The sequence below is a fragment of the Pleurodeles waltl genome, chromosome 7 (assembly GCF_031143425.1).
Source record: "Pleurodeles waltl isolate 20211129_DDA chromosome 7, aPleWal1.hap1.20221129, whole genome shotgun sequence".
In the NCBI taxonomy this organism is placed as follows: domain Eukaryota; kingdom Metazoa; phylum Chordata; class Amphibia; order Caudata; family Salamandridae; genus Pleurodeles; species Pleurodeles waltl.
Window position 1 is genome coordinate 1,184,151,070 of NC_090446.1, and position 18,550 is coordinate 1,184,169,619.

Sequence of the window (18,550 nt, forward strand, 5' to 3'; positions counted from 1 at the left end):
GTCCACTGCTTCTCGCATGTCTTGTAGTGCCTGATGACGTCAGGGTGCTACAATTGCTCCTCGTCTGCTGGACCGGCTGCGCCGCTTGCTGTTTGTCATGGCTGATAAGTCATGAGAATTTAACCAGTCCCATACCATCTGGGGTGAAGTGAAAAAGTGGGTCTTATCGTTGTGAGATGCCCTAAATTTGGATGGGAAGAGCATGGCATATTGGATTCCTCGGCCACAGAGTTCCTTTTGCCATCTCTGAAAGAGGCTCTTTGCTTTTGTGTTTCTCTGGTGAAGTCTGGGAAGATCATTATCTGTTGGTTCCTTGGCTTTATTTCCCCTTTCAGCCTTGCTTGGGCCAAAATATAGTCTCTGTCTTTAAAATGGAGCAGTTTGGCAACACTCGGGCGAGGTCTTGCCCCCGGGGGAGGAGATCTAGCCGGCACTCTGTGGGCCCTTTAAATCACGAAAAAGGGTGATAAGCCCTCGGGAGCTACCTCCCCCGGATCCATTGCTCCAGGAAAGTCTCCATACTCGCCTCCCCTTGGTCCACCTTTTCAGGGAGACCCACCAGTCGGCTATTGCTCCCACAAGCTTGATTTTTGGTGTCCTCTGCTCTTGTTTCCAGTATCTTTACTTGGGATGTGAGGTCTGCCAGGTTCGTGGAGAGAGCTTTATGGTTTGGGGCCAATTGTTCAAGGGTTTTTTCATTGTAGAGCACCATATCGATTAGTCTGCGATTGTCGTCACCTAAGCAAGGAGAGATCCACCATTAGAGTGTCTATTTTGTGCTCCAGGGCCTCCCGGGAGGCTTGGATCTCCTGGGGTATAGTGTCCAGGGTGGTCTCGGGGGTTGGGACTCAGCTGCTTGCCCCTGTGTTAGTGGTCTGTCCAGGCGGCATGATAGCTCCCATAGCGTCCATGTCCTGGCCCTCCTTCTTTTTTGGCTTGCCCATCTTGGTGGACGCTATCTCCACTTCCTCCTCAGGAACTAAACGCTACCAGCTACAACAGGCTATTGAACCATAGTCCAGGAGAGAGGCCGTCCAGTTCCAGCCACAGCCCGCTCGTGTTTCTATTAATTGGGGAGGGTATCAGCATTAATGAGTCCAATCTCCCCTTCTTAGTCCTAGGGCCCTGTGTGGGAGTGTGATGTAGCCCTAAATATCTGTAGTTTAGTGTCGCTGTGCCTCACCTCACCGCCACCATTGAGGATAGTTCATTGTTGCCGATTTTGCCTGGGTCCAGGAGAGCTTCATTATTTGTGTCTCCTGCGGTGCTCCGCAATGATGCGCCACGTGTTAAGGGGGGATTCCAGTACAATGGGGGTGCGATCGTCCACCCTTTCATCTCCAGTGTCCACCTATTACTGAGGGGGGTGAGGGGCACCAATGGTAATCCCTGCTGCTGTGTCCGCTTCGTGGGGGCTCGCTTGCGGTAGTGAGACAAGCCTCCCACTCAAACACCCAAAGCACAGCCCCCACTTACTCCAGAGCCGTCCTCCGATGAACCTCATCTGTATGGGGAGGGGGTGCGGCCGGTCCTGCAGGACACAGCGCCAGGACCTCCTGCTCGGCGGTGCACCCAGTTCAGATCTGTGCTCCCATGCACAGCGCAGTCACTGCAGCCCCCTCCATCCGCGACTCGCTGCTGCCATTTTGTCCCATGGCAGTCCGAGGTCCAGAGACTCCGCGGGGCGTAGTGGGGTTTTTCTGGCCCCTAAAAAGTTTGCACGTCGGTGCCCCGCATCACGGGGCCCTTCGATGCTCCTCAGTTCTGCTTTCAGGACAGCCAGAGCGACAGGATGCTTAAGGCCCTCCGATGGCCGCCGGGAGCTCTGCTTTAGGCGTGCGGCTTCATCAGCCACAGGCCATGCCCCCCCCATGTATATTACATTTGTTAATTTGAACTATCGTTTCATGTTGGGTTAGTACCACAGATTGATGCACAATAATTTGCCAACTTGTAAAAATGGAGTGTTCATTTCTTCTCTCATCAATGCTGCAACTGAATTTTTTCCTTTCAAATAAGGGATGCCTCGCCAATTACTGCTTGCTCTTCCTTGTCCAGATATTTCAGGTTTGTGCAGAAGTATCTAAATCTATCACACTGCAACAAAAAACGATTTTCAAACATTTGAAACAATGTGCTTTATTTACCAGTTCACAATCCTTAGGGCCTGATTTAGAGTTTGGCGAAGGTGGATTCTCCATCACAAACGTGATGGATATCCTGTCTACAATATTACAATCCCATAATAGCCTAAGGATATTGCAATACAGCGAAGAGGATATCTGTCACATTTGTGATGGAGTAACCCGTCCGCAAACTCTGAATCAGGCCCTAAATGTTCAAGAGCTGTTTTCCGTGAGAGGAAAATACGTTGTTTTTTCATAGCTCTGGAAATTTGAGATATTGGATTAGGCTGTGTTAAAGTTGCCAAGTTGTTTCCCTGAAGGTGGGAACGCTCAGTCAGCCTAACCCAAATACAAACATGTGAGTCATGTTACACACAAATATACCAAGTGCTGTGAGTTGTAGTTTGTACATGAATGAAGATGAGATATACGTGTGTCCAATGCCCTTTCAAAATACGCTGTTATATGTTGTTATATGTTATATGTTGATATGAGTGAACTTTGTTTCCTTATGTCTAGGAATACCAACTCCTACCCTGCCCAGGATCTGTAAGACTATAGTTCGCTGGCTACATGATGAGGCTTTACACAGGATAAATATGACATCAATGAAGTGGGAAAACAGCTCTATGTTTGAGTCTGTAATGAATGTTGCTTCTCCCGATCTTTATTTAAAAGCGGTGTGGCCATGTAACTATCTAAATTCAGACCTGCTGATTCCCTTAGGGACCCCATGGGCCTGGAGGAATACCAACTATTAAATAATTATTTTCTTTTTTTTTATTCCTACCTGCCTCCCCATGCCTCCTGTGGAAGCCCAACAGTCCCTAAAGGGCAACAGGCATTTTTATTGTTGATTTTGATTCATGCCTTCCCTCGTGGGCCCTGGCAGAACAATGAGTATTTTTATATAAATTTATTCTGTTTTTTGCCTACCTCCCATAGGGGCTCCATGGGCCAAGCATGGAGACCAACTAGTCATTAATTTACATGATTTTTTCCTGCCTCCCCCTTCCTCTCAGAGAGACCCAAGGGTCACTGGAGGTACACCAGCTAGTCATTAATTTCTATCATTTTTGCCTGCCTTCTACCTGCCTCCAGCACGGGTCTGGAGGGTCACCAGCATTTTCTTAAAATGATTGAATTTTCACTGCCTCCCATAAGGGCATCATGGGTCGTGGAAGGATAACACCAAAATCCCCATGGTATTCTCCAAAACTCATAATAGGCTCTATGGTACAGTGATTTCTGAAGTGCAATAAGTAGCACGTTCATTAGCCATGATAGGCTTAGTGTTTCTTCTTGTGCAACAGTGCTGACCTATACAAGAAGTAAAGAAGATGACAGCCCAAAGAAAGAGATTCCTGCCAAGAAAGTGGCTAGTGAGAAAAGGAAGTTGCCTGTTGATAGTGCCACCACTGACATCAAACCCTCATCCTTTTTCCACCACTATGCCATACTTGCCGTACCCTCCGCTAGGCAGGAAGAAATTGAGAGGAAGATCACACCTGATCCCACACAAAAGTCTATCAGTAATGCAGTAACTGCAGTCATGCTTGAGAACAGTGAATCAGGGATTTAATTGTCCCAGCATCAAACCACATCATCACCACAGGAAGCTCAACAGCATCCACACTCCCACACCTGATCTTCCAGAGTTTGGAGTAGAGCAGGAAGTTGAGCTTGCCGCTGAGCAAGATATTGTGACTACTCTTTTTTTAGACACATCAGCATCATGATCTCCTGCAATAAAGAACACCCTACCATTTTCTCCAAATCCCTCTTCTGATAATTATAACATATATTTGCTCCAGACTGATACCCACCACTTGCTCCTGCCTGCAGGAAGCTGCTACTTATGCTGCCCCCTCTGGGGGGAGAAATCTCCTGATATGTTTCCCTCGCCACAGGAAAACAGGTAAAAAATCTGCTCCCAGTAGGCAGAAGCATTGTTAAAACTCTGGCTCTCTGGGAGCAGAATTTGGGGGTCATTTCCAGTTCGACGGATGGTTTTCATCATCTGAAAACCTCCGAAAGATGGTTTGCCACCACACAGGCTACCTCCTCGAGGACCCCATTAAGAATTTCCCACTAGGTCACTGAGTTTCTGCCAACTGGCCTAGCAGGAAAAAGGCTACAGCATTGTCTCCGTCTTGTAATCGAGCCAGCGACAATGCTGTAGCCTGCAGCGTACACCAGCACCCTTGCAATGTTCACTGTCTGCCAGCAGACAGTGAACATTGCAAGGGTGCTGGCCTGGGTGGCCCCTGCACTGCCCATGCCAAGTGCAGGCAGGGAAATGGATGTGCCCCAGGGGTGGACTCCCTGGGACATAGCTAGTGTTCTGGCCCCGTGGGATGGGAGGCCTGAGGTCACTGAAGGCTCCAGGAGGGAGGGCTGTGAAGCCTCGCTCCTGTTTAAAAAAGTAATCAGCCCCAGGGGATGGAGCCAATGGGGCATTAAAAGGTTTCAAGAGGGCCTCCTCTTTTTGAGAAATTTCAACCCTGGATGTGGCTTCCTGGAGCTGTGATAGCTTGGGAAGAGGGGTCACACGGCACCCTCCAATTATCTTGTTAATTTCGGCCCCAGGGGTGGGCTCTCCTGGGGTCCAATATGGCTTAGAGAGGAGGGCTGCATGCCCCCTCCCCTCAAAAGGAAGTGGCCCTGGCTACCTTTTTGTTTTTGTTGATCCCTCAGGAGTGCTGATTTCTTTTTTATTTTGGCCCCAGTGGGGGGGGGTCCCTCTGGGTCCCCCCAAGTGCCATAGGAAAGCAGGGCATCCCTACGCTGCCCCGTTATGTTAATTGTTTTTACATATTTTAGGCCAAACACTTAGGGGCTCATTATGATCTTGGCGGGTTACCCCGCTGACAGCCGTGCTGACGGAAGACCGCCAACCTGGCGAAGCCCCCACTGGCCCTACAATGATTTTCCCACTGGGCCAGCGGACGGAAAAAGTGTTAACACCCACCGGCCTAGTGGGAAACAAGGCCTTTACATTGACGCCAGCTCCCAATGGAGCGGGTGCCAATGTGGCAGTGCGGCGGTTGCAGCAGCACCCGTCGCGCATTTCACTGCCCGTAATCTGCCCTAAGATTCCCAAGTCCTATGCTGGCTGCCAGCAATATACTTCTCATGTTGCTGGCAGCCACTCAGAGAGCTCATTCATACAGGAGTCTGACTCTCACAGGAGTGAGATAGCTCAAGAGGAATAAAGCTCCTTGGGCCAATCCGAAGGCTCTATTTTTGAATTGCGTTTCTGCAAAAGTCTCTTGCAGAACTAACCATTCTGACATCTATATTTTTTAAACCATAATTTCTCTAAACCTACTCAACAAATGACACCAAATCACAAAAAGCACAATCTATGAACCAAGATCGAGTTTCCTGCCAAATTTGGTGTAATGCCGCTCTTGGAGTTTCTGCTGTAGCTCTTTTGAAAGAAGCCTGTGGAACATTAATTTTGTGTTCTGTGACCCACCTTTTTTTTGTGGCCTCGCATGGTGGATCACCCAAAACTTTCCATGCACAAACTAGTCAAACGGGGCCAAAGTTATTAGCAACACAATAAATGCTTTTTCTGTGGTGACTACCACTGGGCAATACATATATATAAATATACATATTATTAGAAATGGGGTTTCTGGTTGGCTAGAGTATGCACCTTAGCCAGACAAAATCCAGCCACTCTAGTCAGGGTGAGGGAGTTACACACCCAAGATAACCCCTACTCACCCCCTGGTAGCTTGACACGTGCAGTCAGGCCTATCCCAGAGGCAATGTGTTAAGCATTTGCACAACACACACAACACATGTGATGCACTATCCCCACTGCAAAGGAACACAATACCAAGTTATATAAAAATAAATTGTATTGTACACAACATCATTAGACCAAGCACATGTCAATAATACCCTGCTACCCAAGCAGTTGTCAGAACATTACACAGTAAGATTACTCAGCGAAAGCCAAAAGTAGTCACATAAAACACCTAGGTTACTGATCATTCTGCAACATAAGCAGTAGACAATAGAGCAATACCACTGACCCTGGCTCCCGTCCCCCCATCTCCGCCACGCACGTCTTCCCTATGACACTCCCACCCTCCGCGCCCTCAACACCGGCTGCTCTCCCATCTGCCTTCAAGCCTCCCCACAGACCACCCGCGGGCCCTTCTCCTGCCGGAACTGCACCTTCACCAGCCTCCATGCCAAAAACGCACCCACCAAGGCAGGATGCAACCATCTCAGATGTATTTTCCTCAAAACCCGCTCCGTCCACAAGCACGCAGTAGAGCTATGGAATCTACTTGACTCAGCCTCCCAGACGTTGCCTTCCTGACTGAGACATGGATGAACCCCTCCTCAGAGCCTGACATCACCATAGCCATCCCGGATGGCTACAAGATCACCCGCAGGGACCCCTCCAACAAACCAGGAGGAGGCATCGCCATCATCCACAAGAACACCCTCAGGATCACGACCAACACCGAAGACACCCTCAGCACTTCCGAACTCCTGCACTTCCAAATCCACATTAACCCAAACACCACCCTCCGAGGGACCCTCGTCTACAGGTCCCCGGCCCACGACAGCAGTTCAGTGACTCCATTACTGACATCGTCAGCACGCATGCTCTCGCATCCATCGACTATGTACTCCTCGGAGACTTAAACTTCCACCTCGGGAACACCAATGACAACAACACCGCCGCCCTGCTCGACAACCTCTCCAACCTCGGCCTCAAACAGCTCGTCACAATACCAACCCACTCCGCAGGAAACACACTCAACCCTATTTTCTCTGCCAGCAACCACGCCTCTTTCAGCCACACCACCGAACTCCACTGGACAGACCACCACTGCATCCACTTCTCCTTCAAGAAACCCACAACACACCACCACCCACAATGGCTCCCCCACCGCAGTTGGAACAAGGTCACTGAAGAGCAACTTATCGTGCCCTTTTCCCAGAATCCATCCATCAACACCACTGACACTGATGCAGCTGCCCGCAACTTCAGGCAATGGGTCAACACCTGTGCCAATACTCTCGGCCCAATCAAGAATCCCTCCAATTGATGCACAGACAAAAAAGGCCTTTTGGTTTACCACTGACCTCCACGAATCTAAGCAAAGCTGGCGAAGACTCAAAAGAAAGTGGTGCCAAGATCAGACTCTGGACAACCACACAGCCTTCAAAAACGCCATCCGCAGACACCACCAACTCATCCGAGTCGCCAAAAGAACCTCCTTCAAAGACTGAATCAACAACAAGGCACACAGCTACAAGGAGCTCTTCAACATTGTGAAGGAACTCTCCAACCCCAGCTCCAAAGCCAACGACATCCCACCATCCCAAGACTTCTACGACTCCCTAGCCTCCTACTTCCACCGCAAGATTGCAGACATCGATGACAGCTTCAGCACCCAGACCCGGCAATCACCAATATGGGCAAATCCAGTGGAGCCCTCACCAGGCACTTTAGCAAATTAAGGCAAGGCGCTTATAAAGCAAAGAAAAGCGCCCCTCAGACATTTGGGCTCCAGCACAGGAGCTTCACAGCACAGTGCCGTCCTCACGCTGAAAGCAAGGAACTGCAGGGGGCAGGGGCCATAGCACACAGCCCCTGGAGGACACAAGTGGAGCACAGGGCGGTGGGGCCCACTAAGCAGGCCCGCACAAGGGGGATGCAATTAGTGGCAGTTCCTTCTAGTGACCCAGCAGGTCATAGGTCAGCACAGCAGCAGCAGTCCAAGGCAGTTCCTGGTGAGTACCTCCAGCAGCAATATGTGTCCAGTTCCAAGTATGTTTCTTGTGTGTCTTTATGAGAAAAATAACTCTCACTATAACTGTTGAATTTCTAAGGTTTTGTAAGAGTAAATTCAGAACCTAACTATAATGCCCAAAAACCTTTTGGTTTTTTTTCAGTTAATATATATGTACGTGTGTGTGTGTGTGTGTGTGTGTGTGTGTATATATATATATATGTGTATATATATATATATATTGATTACCTAAAACTTGTCAGAAAAGAGCTGAGGTGGAGTAAAGTTTCACAAATATTTGGTAAAAAGGTCCAAAGCTATTAAAGAAACAACAAAACAAAAAAAAACTCTTCCTACAGAAGCTCTGACCTGACTAGCTATATGTGAGTTTCAATAGGAAGAGTGTTTTATGTTTTGGTAGTGACTTTGGCACCATGCGAAGATTGAGGGGGTCCCAAAAACCTTTTTGTCCATACATTTTCTATGGGAAAAATTGCCAATGAACATAATGACTCCATTTTCACAAAGCTAGAGCTCTACTCAGAAAGTGTATTTTTGTTATTTGGTGTATTTCTAATCAGCTGTTTTAGCGAAATTAAGGTTAAAATTTCCAGATTTATGTTTCTGTAGGAGTCGCGTACAAAAAACATCAAAACTCACAGTCTGATTGGTTTGTCCTGTGGGATACCCGTGGCACTGAGCAATGTGATTGGCCACCACAACGTTAAGAAAAATGTTGCGCCCTCCATTTTCGGAATTGGAGACTCTGGTGGTCATTCTGACCCTGGCGGTCTTTGACCGCCAGGGCGGAGGACCGCGGGAGCACCGCCGACAGGCCGGCGGTGCTCCAATGGGGATTCCGACCGCGGCGGTAAAGCCGCGGTCGGACCGGCACCACTGGCGGGGTCCCGCCAGTGTACCGCGGCCCCATTGAATCCTCCGCGGCGGCGCAGCTTGCTGCACCGCCGCGGGGATTCCGACCCCCCCTACCGCCATCCAGATCCCGGCGGTCGGACCGCCGAGATCCGGATGGCGGTAGGGGGGGTCGCGGGGCCCCTGGGGGCCCCTGCAGTGCCCATGCCACTGGCATGGGCATTGCAGGGGCCCCCGTAAGAGGGCCCCTACATGTATTTCACTGTCTGCTGCGCAGACAGTGAAATACGCGACGGGTGCAACTGCACCCGTCGCACAGCTTCCACTCCGCCGGCTCGATTCCGAGCCGGCTTCATCGTGGAAGCCTCTTTCCCGCTGGGCTGGCTGGCGGTCGGAAGGCGACCGCCCGCCAGCCCAGCGGGAAAGTCAGAATTACCGCCGCGGTCTTTCGACCGCGGAACGGTAACCTGACGGCGGGACTTTGGCGGGCGGCCTCCGCCGCCCGCCAAGGTCAGAATGAGGGCCTCTGTCACTGAGTACTCAGAAACAAAAAAAACATAAGGGGCCACATAGGGATATCCTGAACCCCTATCCATAGAGGGAGGCAAAAACATTGTTTGGCTTCCCATGGGACTCCAACTGGAGCCAGCATGCCTCCTGCCCTGGTGTGATCCAGTGGGAATCCTGCAGGTTCTCACAGGAGTCCTGCAGGTTCTCAGAGGAGCGCTAGGCCCAAAAGAAAATGACACAAAAATGTGGAATGTGGTTCTATGGCATTTGGGGGCATATTTATACTCCGTTTGCGCCGAATTAGCGTTGTTTTTTTCGACGCAAATTCGGCGCAAAACTAACGCCATATTTATACTTTGGCGTTAGACGCGTCTAGCGCCAAAGTATGGGCAAATAGCATCATTTTTTTGCGTGAACGCCTTCCTTGCGTTAATGAGATGCAAGGAAGGCGTTCCCGTCTAAAAAAATGACGGCGACGCAAATGCGTCGTATTTATACTCCTGGGCAAAAATCACGCCCGGGAGTGGTCGGGTCAAAAAACCCCGCATTTGCGCCACTTTTTAACGCCTGTGTCAGGGTAGGCGTTAAGGGGCCTGTGGGCTCAAAATGAGCCCACAGGTGCCCTCCCCTGCCCCCAGGGACCCCCCCCTGCCACCCTTGCCCACCCCAGGAGGACACCCAAGGATGGAGGGACCCATCCCAGGGACATTCAGGTAAGTTCAGGTAAGTATAAAAAATTTTTTTTTTTTTTTTTTGGGTGGCATAGGGGGGCCTTATTTGTGCCCCCCTACATGCCACTATGCCCAATGGCCATGCCCAGGGGACATAAGTCCCCTGGGCATGGCCATTGGGCAAGGGGGCATGACTCCTGTCTTTACTAAGACAGGAGTCATGTAAATGGCGTCTGGGCGTCGTTAAAAATGGCGCAAATCGGGTTTTTAGCGTCAACCTGACTTGCGCCATTTTAAGACGCCCTAACGCCATTTTTCCCAACGCCGGCGCTGCCTGGTGTACGTGTTTTTTTTCCACGCACACCAGGCAGCGCCGGTCTGCTTGCGCCGGCTAACGGCATTCAATAAATACGCGCCCGCATGGCGCTTCAGAATGGCGTTAGCCGCCGCAAAATTTTTTGACGCTAAACTGCATAAATACGGGCCTTGGTTTTGCACAGCTTCCAGTTTGCCACCATTGGGGGTTGACCTAGGTCCTGGCCAAAGACCACTGGCTAGGCCATGTGACTAACCCCCTCCGCATAAGCAAGAAAAAAAAACCTTTTGAATTCACTGAAAAAGCACTACTGATTAAAAACCATTGGGGTGTAGTCTGGCCACCGACTCGAATGGCCGCCTGAGAGACGAGCTGTGCGTGCCGGGTCGAGTCGGGGCCTGCGAGGGGGGCTCCACTTCCCACCGAGAGTCTTCCCTGCCATCTTGGAGAGCTCTGGGGGTGACGGCCTTGATTGCCGGGGGGCCTAGAGGAGTACAGCAGTCCCTTCGGCCGCTTCCATCTGGAGACCCACAGCGGACTAGGGAGACGCGCTGAGCTACAGTCTCAGTTGGAGAACAGCCCGACAGGAGCTGCGTCCAGGGTCGCGCATGCCGACTGGATCCCGTCTCTGCCGCGCTGACCTAGCTGACATGGGGGGAGGTGAGGAGTACATGCCCTCCCCCCCTTTCATTGTATGAATGGAGAATTCGTGTTGGGGCCTGACTATTCACCGGGAGGTCGTTGTGGGCCCCACCTGGCGTTTTGGACTGATTGGGGGCCCACACTCAGTCTCCACATGCTGCCATCACTGCCTGCACGCTCTACCCTGGTGAGTGGGAGAGGGGGGCTGTGCCTCGCTGGGATTCCCCTGGGCGGCGGCAGGGACTGGCGCTGGGGGCCCTGGAGGGCTGGGTTCTTTCCTCAAGTGATCGGGCTTATAGCCTTAGCGAGACATCCACTGGCTGCCGTTGGAGGAAGGCCTAAGGTCCCAGTTGGCCAGGCTCAGTGGAGCTTCTTTATAGAACAGCCGCATCTCCATCTTCACCTCCCCTGCCTTGGATTTGGTTTGGTGCCTGGAGCTGGGCCTACTATCAGGCCAGACTGACTCTGATTCCCCTGGGAGTGTAGATTGCCGCCATACACTCTGTGGCTGATGTGGGAGCGCAACCTTGCACGGCAGCCTACTCCTGGGGGTGCCTAATCCCCTCATCGAGGATAACATCTTTTTCAGGCCCCCCAACGCTTGGCTGATTATCCCAGATGGTGCCGGAGGTCCTGACTGTTGCGTCATTCAGACTTCTGCTTCTTCAGCAGGACCTGGGTTCAGCAGTTGCGTCTTGCCTTGGTGATTCCTCCGTGGGAACTTGGTCTCTCTAGAGCGATCCCAAGCGGGAAGCCCTCCGGCAAGCACTCCTGCCAATTATTATTCTCCGAAGCCATCGCACAGCCTAAAACCATGGCAGCACAGATGGCGCTTTCATACCCTGCGCCCTTAATGGCACTGCTCCCCCAATGGAGGCTACAGACCATATACTACAGGAGATTGCCGCAGTGGGGTGCCGTTTGGGGGTAATGGATGCAAAGATCTCTGACCTGACGGTGGCCTCTACCTCTATACAGGCTGACATCGCTGGTTTCCGGGAGACCGTGACCGACTTGGACCAATGTCTCTCGATAGTGGAGGACCGGGTTGCGGTGTTGCCTTACCAGGAGGCAGAGCTCAGATCGCTCCATGGGAAGGTCACTGACCTGTATGATAGGAGTCGCAGAGACAACGTTCGCTTTTTCGGCATCCCGCAATACAATGATGGCTCCGACATTAAAAACTTTCCTCAAAAATACATTGCCCAAGATCACAGGTCTGGTTTTCTCACCTCCACTGAAGTTCAAACAAGCCCATAGGATTGGCTCACTACATAAGGCAACTCCCGACAAGCCTCCCATCATTGTTTGCTTCCTGCGTCATGAACAGGCCAGTCATCTCGGTGGCCCAATCCCAAGGCCCGTTCTTCTTAGAAGGTCACGAGATTAGTGTGGTGGCAGATTTCTCCAGACTCACAAATGAATAGCAGAAGGCATTTCTGGCCCTCCGCCGCGACTCAGAAACCTGGATGGTAAATATGGTCTTTTTGAACCAGCTCGCATGTAGAACACACACAGTGGCAATTCTAGAGACTTTCTCGAGCCCGCGGACCTCGGCTCCTTCCTGGACAGCTTAGCTTCACACCTAATGGACATTGCTGCCATGCACTCAGACCCGGATACCTTCGCTCCTGGAGATCTTCCTCAGTGCCATCCTCATCATCTCAACCACATCGCACAGCCTTGCCTAAGAGAGGCATGGTCTACGATTGCCTGCTCAAATCCCAGGAGGGTCGTGATCATGCCCTTCAAGCGGTGATAGACCACACTCAGGACCAGGGCAGAGACAAGTCCCGCATCCCCTTAAAACCAACATTGTCGCGTGGGCTCTCATTATCCTAAATGAGACTACTGGATTTCTAGGCAGCAGGATCGATAACGGTGTGGGGGACTGAGTCTGACCCACGTGTAAGGAACTCTGTCACCCTAAATCCGTTTTTTTGCTCCGGCTAACTAGCAGTGCCTCATTTCTCCCTCGGGGAAGAGATGATTGGGCAGCCGAGAGCATGACATCTTTGAAACTTCTCAGGGAAGTCGTGGTCACTCAGATCCAAACCAACTCTCTCATTTACAGTATGATCTCATATACAAATGACAAAGGCAGTAGAAGTTTTATATAATGGTTTAATAAAACGACTGCATTTTAGATAATATAGCGTGAGCCGCAATAACCAGAACCATACAACACAGTAGGATTGAAATAGTCACCAAGAGAGTAAAACATAAGAACAAAGCTATCATAGTGTCTAATAGTTTCTACTCTCCCTCTGCTTGTTCTATTTCGAGCACGGCATGTTAAGCATCTAACTTGCCTTTCTGAATCACTGGGGAGACATCAGCCCTCATACCTGAGCAAAGGCCTGCGATCTTGGTTCAGCATCTGCAACGAGGCAGTCAGCGTCTAGTTGTGGTTCCCTGGTCGGAATCTCCCTCTTTCGTGTATTGGGACAAGGAAGTGTTTTTATAACTAACATGTCAGCGTGATCACATAATGTCCCTACGCAGAAATGCCAAAGACTAAACTCCTACAACGTCTATCGGCAATGTACCAGACTGTATCCTTGACTGAAGCACAGAGTGAACAGGAATGTGTTATGGAGAACTCCAGTGCTGAAGTAGGCTAAACAGTGTGATATGAATATAAAACAAGACCGTAGAACTGGCTATTTGAAAAAATAACAGTACGAAGCCTAATAAAAAGTATTTAGAGCAAAGTGCACAGAGGCTCTAAGCTGCAAACAAACGATTAAAATATATCCAGGGCAAAGTGCACAAAGGCCTAAAGCCTGAAAGCTAATGCGCAAAGGATACGTAAAACTAACCACACTACAATGTCTGATGACAACATGTAAGGCTGGTCCACACAGTGCCTCGAGGTCTTTTTGGTCTACACCGGCATCCTCACTCTGTGTCCCTTTCTCTGAAGCCCCACTCTCCCCTATCAGTCACTATTCAGGAAGTGCTGGGCGAATGTCCCGGTCCCCGCGGTCTTGGGGCTCTCGTCCCACCCTCCGCCGCTTTCAGTGTTGACTGCTGAGCTTGTCTCGGTTCCTCGGGGTGGGATCAGATGGCACAGCGGGTACTACGCTGGGATAATTGAGTTTCTACTCTCGCTATTAGAGTCTATTGTTCTCGCTATCATCCTCTTCTAGTTTTGTCCCCGGTTGGCTCCGGTCATTCCCTGCCCTTTTCTACCCCAGGCTCTCCTCGTCCCAATACACATCGCCAAGCTTCAGTGGTTGGTGAAACCTCTTGGTGATCCGCCCAGGCTGTATATCTATCCCGTTATTCCCCTCTCGCCTATCCCTGGCTCGCCCGGTGCTCGGATCCTACAGGTTCCGACCCGCAGTATAGCAGGATCCTTTGCGGCGAGATATCTTCTCGCGCATTGTAGTTCTCGTTATCTTTCATCATCCTTTTTTTTCTTCTTTCTTTCCCATCTTTTCCTTTGTCTTTTTTGAGTCTGTTTGTTTTTACATTCCCTCTTTCCATGTTGGGCCATTGTTCTTTTCCCCCTTTATTCTCCTTCCTATCTTTTCCCACCTTTTATCTTCCCCCCTTCTTACTCTCCTGCCTACTAGACTCCTCCTCACTCAGTAGCCGAGGACCCCCCTTTTTCCCCCTCTACCCTACCTATTTCACCTTTTTCAAGCACACGTGTGCACGGATCCTCGTTGCTTTCAGTCCGCTCCCCTACTTCTCATATTGAAGTTTACGATGCTTAGTACCCCGTCTGAATAGATCTTTATCACGTTTCACAATGGGGTCGACGACTCCGCTTACAGTCCTCTCCTGGAATGTGCACAGTATGACACACTACATCAAGCGACAAAAAATCCTCTCTTATATCCGGTCTAAAAGAACTGACATTGGTTTATCACAGGAAATACATCTCTCCCCATCGGAATCTGAAAAACTTTGACGGGATTGGGTGGGCAAGGTCCTCTACAGCGGAGCGCCACCTGTGCTCAGTGAGGCACAGGGCTTAGGGCCAAGGTGAGGGGTTGCGATACTTATACGCCATTCTCTACAGTTCAGACTTCTTAAGTCATGGTGCGACCCAGAGGGGCGTTACAACCTCGCCAAGCTTGCCTTAGGCACTTCCACAATTTCTGTTGGGGCTATATACGCACCCACGGGCTCTAAACGCTCCTTCTTCCTCTCTCTTAACCGTCTGTTGATCAAGATAGATGCCTCTCAGTACCTGCTGGGCGGGGATTGGAACGCGGTGCAGGATACCATCTTGGACCGATCAATCTGTCTTGATTCTGGCAATAACGCGGATCGGGCCCTCCTAAGCGACGTTATATCAGATCATGCCCTGTTAGACCATTGGTGCCTATCCCACCCAACTGATAGAGAATACACCTTTGTTTCTACAATCCACAGGACTCAATCCCGCTTGGACTACTTTCTGATCAGTCAGCGATTATTGCAGTCAGTTTGAAGGTCTGACATCCTCCCAGCCACCTTATCTGATCATTCCCCGGTACTGATGGCCCTGGAACTAGGGATGGCCTCTCTTGGTTGCAAGCCCTGGTGCCTCCCAAACCCCAGGTATAGACCCCCGAAGGGTAAAGAACAACTTAGATCCCATGTCGCTACGTATCTACAGAACAATAAAGGCTCGGTCGCCTCGCCACAGCTACTATGGGTGGCGGTGAAGGCAACGATTAGGGGGCAATTAATGAGGGATGCGGCCATATCCAATGCTCAAAGGAGGGATCAACAGTGCAAGTTGGAAGCCTATATAGCGCAGACCACCCGGGAGTACACCCGAACACTACCCATCCGTCTTCGCCTGGATCTAGCTAAAATGGAGCTCAACTCCCTCTATACATCGCAAGCGGAATTTGCCTTACAGCGACTGAGAGGTCGTCATTATGAACACGGAGAGGAGGCGGGTCGTTTGTTAGCTGCTCAGCTTCGTCAAAGAGAGGCAGCGATGGTCATTCCAGCTCTCCCCAGAACCGATGGCATGTTCATTACCCATCTTCAGGACATAGCAAAGGAGTTTGAGTGTTTTTACCAGACGCTGTACACTCCGGAAGTGATTGCAGATACTGATCGCCTGGACGTCTTCCTCCGGAAGGCAAACATACCATGTCTTTCGGATGAAGGTAGAGCACTCTTGGAGGGTAGCATCAGCAGGGAGGAGATACAACAGGCAATAGCTAACTTACCTTACCACAAGGCCCCCGGGGAAGATGGGTTCACGTCAGAATTCTATAAATGGACAGGTGCGGATACTGTACAAGCCCTCTATGAGGCGTTTCAGGGGGCCGATCAGACAGATTCTTTATATCCCCTCTCTAAAAAGGCATCACTTGTTGTCCTGCCCAAGCCAGGTAAGGATCCTCTCCTTTGTAGTAGCCATCGTCCCATATCACACCTCAATGGAGATATCAAGATCCTAGCAGGGATCCTAGTGACCTGTCTTAAAAAGGTAATTCCCGCTTTGGTCCACCCCACTTAAGGTGGCTTCGTACCAGGTCATTCATCGAGGCACCAACTTCGCACATTATTCCATGCTATCTGGACAGCCCGGGATTCACCTGAGGAGACCCTGGCCCTTTCGTTAGATGCTGAGAAGGCATATTGTTCAAATACAGTATATTGGTGGTATCTTTACGAAGTGCTGAAACGTTTTGGTCTTGGACCTAGTTTTATTAATGAATTGCGCCTGCTCTACGACTCCTCGTCAGCTCAGGTAAATTGCAGTGGGTTCTTCTCGAAGGCCTTCTCGGTTAACAGAGGGACGCGTCAGGGCTGTCAATGTGGGGCAGGGTACAGGCAGTACATATGGTGACCTTACCACGGTTTTTGTATCTCCTGGGCTTGCTACCTTTAAGGATACCTTTGTCGCTCCTTCAAGAGATAGATCATCATGTTCGTATATGTTTGGGGGTCTATGCATCCTCGGCTGTCTAGGGCCATCTTGCTTGCCCGACAGGAGTATGGGGGTCTGAGCCTCCCCTCAGTGGAACATTATGCTTTAGCACTACATCTCTCACAGATAATTTTCTTACTCCCAGGGGTGATGGATCCGCCGCTCTGCGTCGGGACTCCGGGTTCTGTATGCGACAGGTCTGTCATACCACCCCACCACCAATCCCATGATAGGGGCCATGCGTAATGCATGGCGACAGGCACACCGTTTATTAAAGGTGGACCCCCACATTCATGATGGGGCACCAGTATGGGGCAATAAGGGCCTCCGCATAGGGGGACAGACTATGTTCTGGAGGGAGTGGCATTCAAAGGGCCTTGAGAGGGTGGATCAATTTCTAACAGGGGATAGGCTGAAGTCGTTCTCAGAACTCATAGAGGAATTCAGTCTCCCCGAACATCTTTTGTGGTGTTTTCTTCAGATCAGACACTGTCTGCTGAGTCGACTGGGGAACCCCCCTGGTGCCTTCCTCAGTCCCCGATACTCCATTTCCTAGAATCTTGGGGCCGACTGAGAGGGGCTATATCAGGATTACGAGCATTTCTTAATAGGCACCTCTTCTCACTTCCCCTCCTCCTTTCCCTCAAAAGAAAATGGCAGATGCGCCACCATATTGAATATGAAATTCGAGGACTGAGCAGACGTCATTGAGGCCAGGGACCATGGGGCACAGGAGGCTCGTTTGGAATTCTGCTTTTTTAAAATGTTACATGATTGGTACTGGACTTCCCTGAAACTGCGCACCGTAGGATTATTGCCCCACGCCTCCTGCTGGAGATGCCCTCGCACCCGCTGTGACTTGCCACACATCTTGCAAGACTGCTCGGCCATTCAGCCTTTCTTGCGATCAGTGGAAGACACCCTCAGGGAAGTACTTCCCCTAACGCCCTCCCTCACCCCCTCCCTTCTATTGCTGCACAACACTGGAGAGCTCTGCAATCTCTCCCGACCACAACGACGATTAATGCACACTGCTCTGGCCACGGCTAAGGTATGTATCCTCAGGCATTGGTGAGCAGCAACTGTCCCCTCACATGGGGAATGGTTCACTGCAATGTACCAGGCTGCTTTCCACGAGTGACTCATATATGATTTACAGGATAGTGCGGACGTCTTTCTCCAAATGTGGTCACCTTTCCTCTCAGGACCGACGGACTGACTGATCAGTGCCGGAATAGCGACGCACTCAATTGTGGTGGATTAACTTTATCCGGTGTGTCCGCTATTAGATATTAGTGCTTTGCTGTCTATTGCCTTGTTCTGTCCGCTCCTGGCCTCAGCTTAGTGTCAGTACCCTGCCTTCCCTGCCCTCTACTCCATTCTTCCCATCAGTGTCTTCTCTTTCCTCTCTCGGCCACTATCTCCCCCATTATCATCCTCTATAACTCTGTCCTCATTCTCACATAATTCTCTGGTCTCTCTCTTCTTTAAATTCTCTTTACTCTCTGTCTTGTTCCCTCCATCCTTCTTTCTTTAACGGATATCCTCTCTTCCTTTCTCCTTCTCGTTTTTTTCTCCTTTTGTTTATTCTTGATTGAGTTTCTTTTTATGTGCTCTTTCTGTTATGTTTATATCTCCTCCTTCAGATCCTCCCTCTAATGCTAAAATCCCATCCACATTATACTGTTGCCCAGCGACGCCTATTCTCCGTGCCCGCATTAACTAATGGAATACCATCTCACTTTCATTCATCC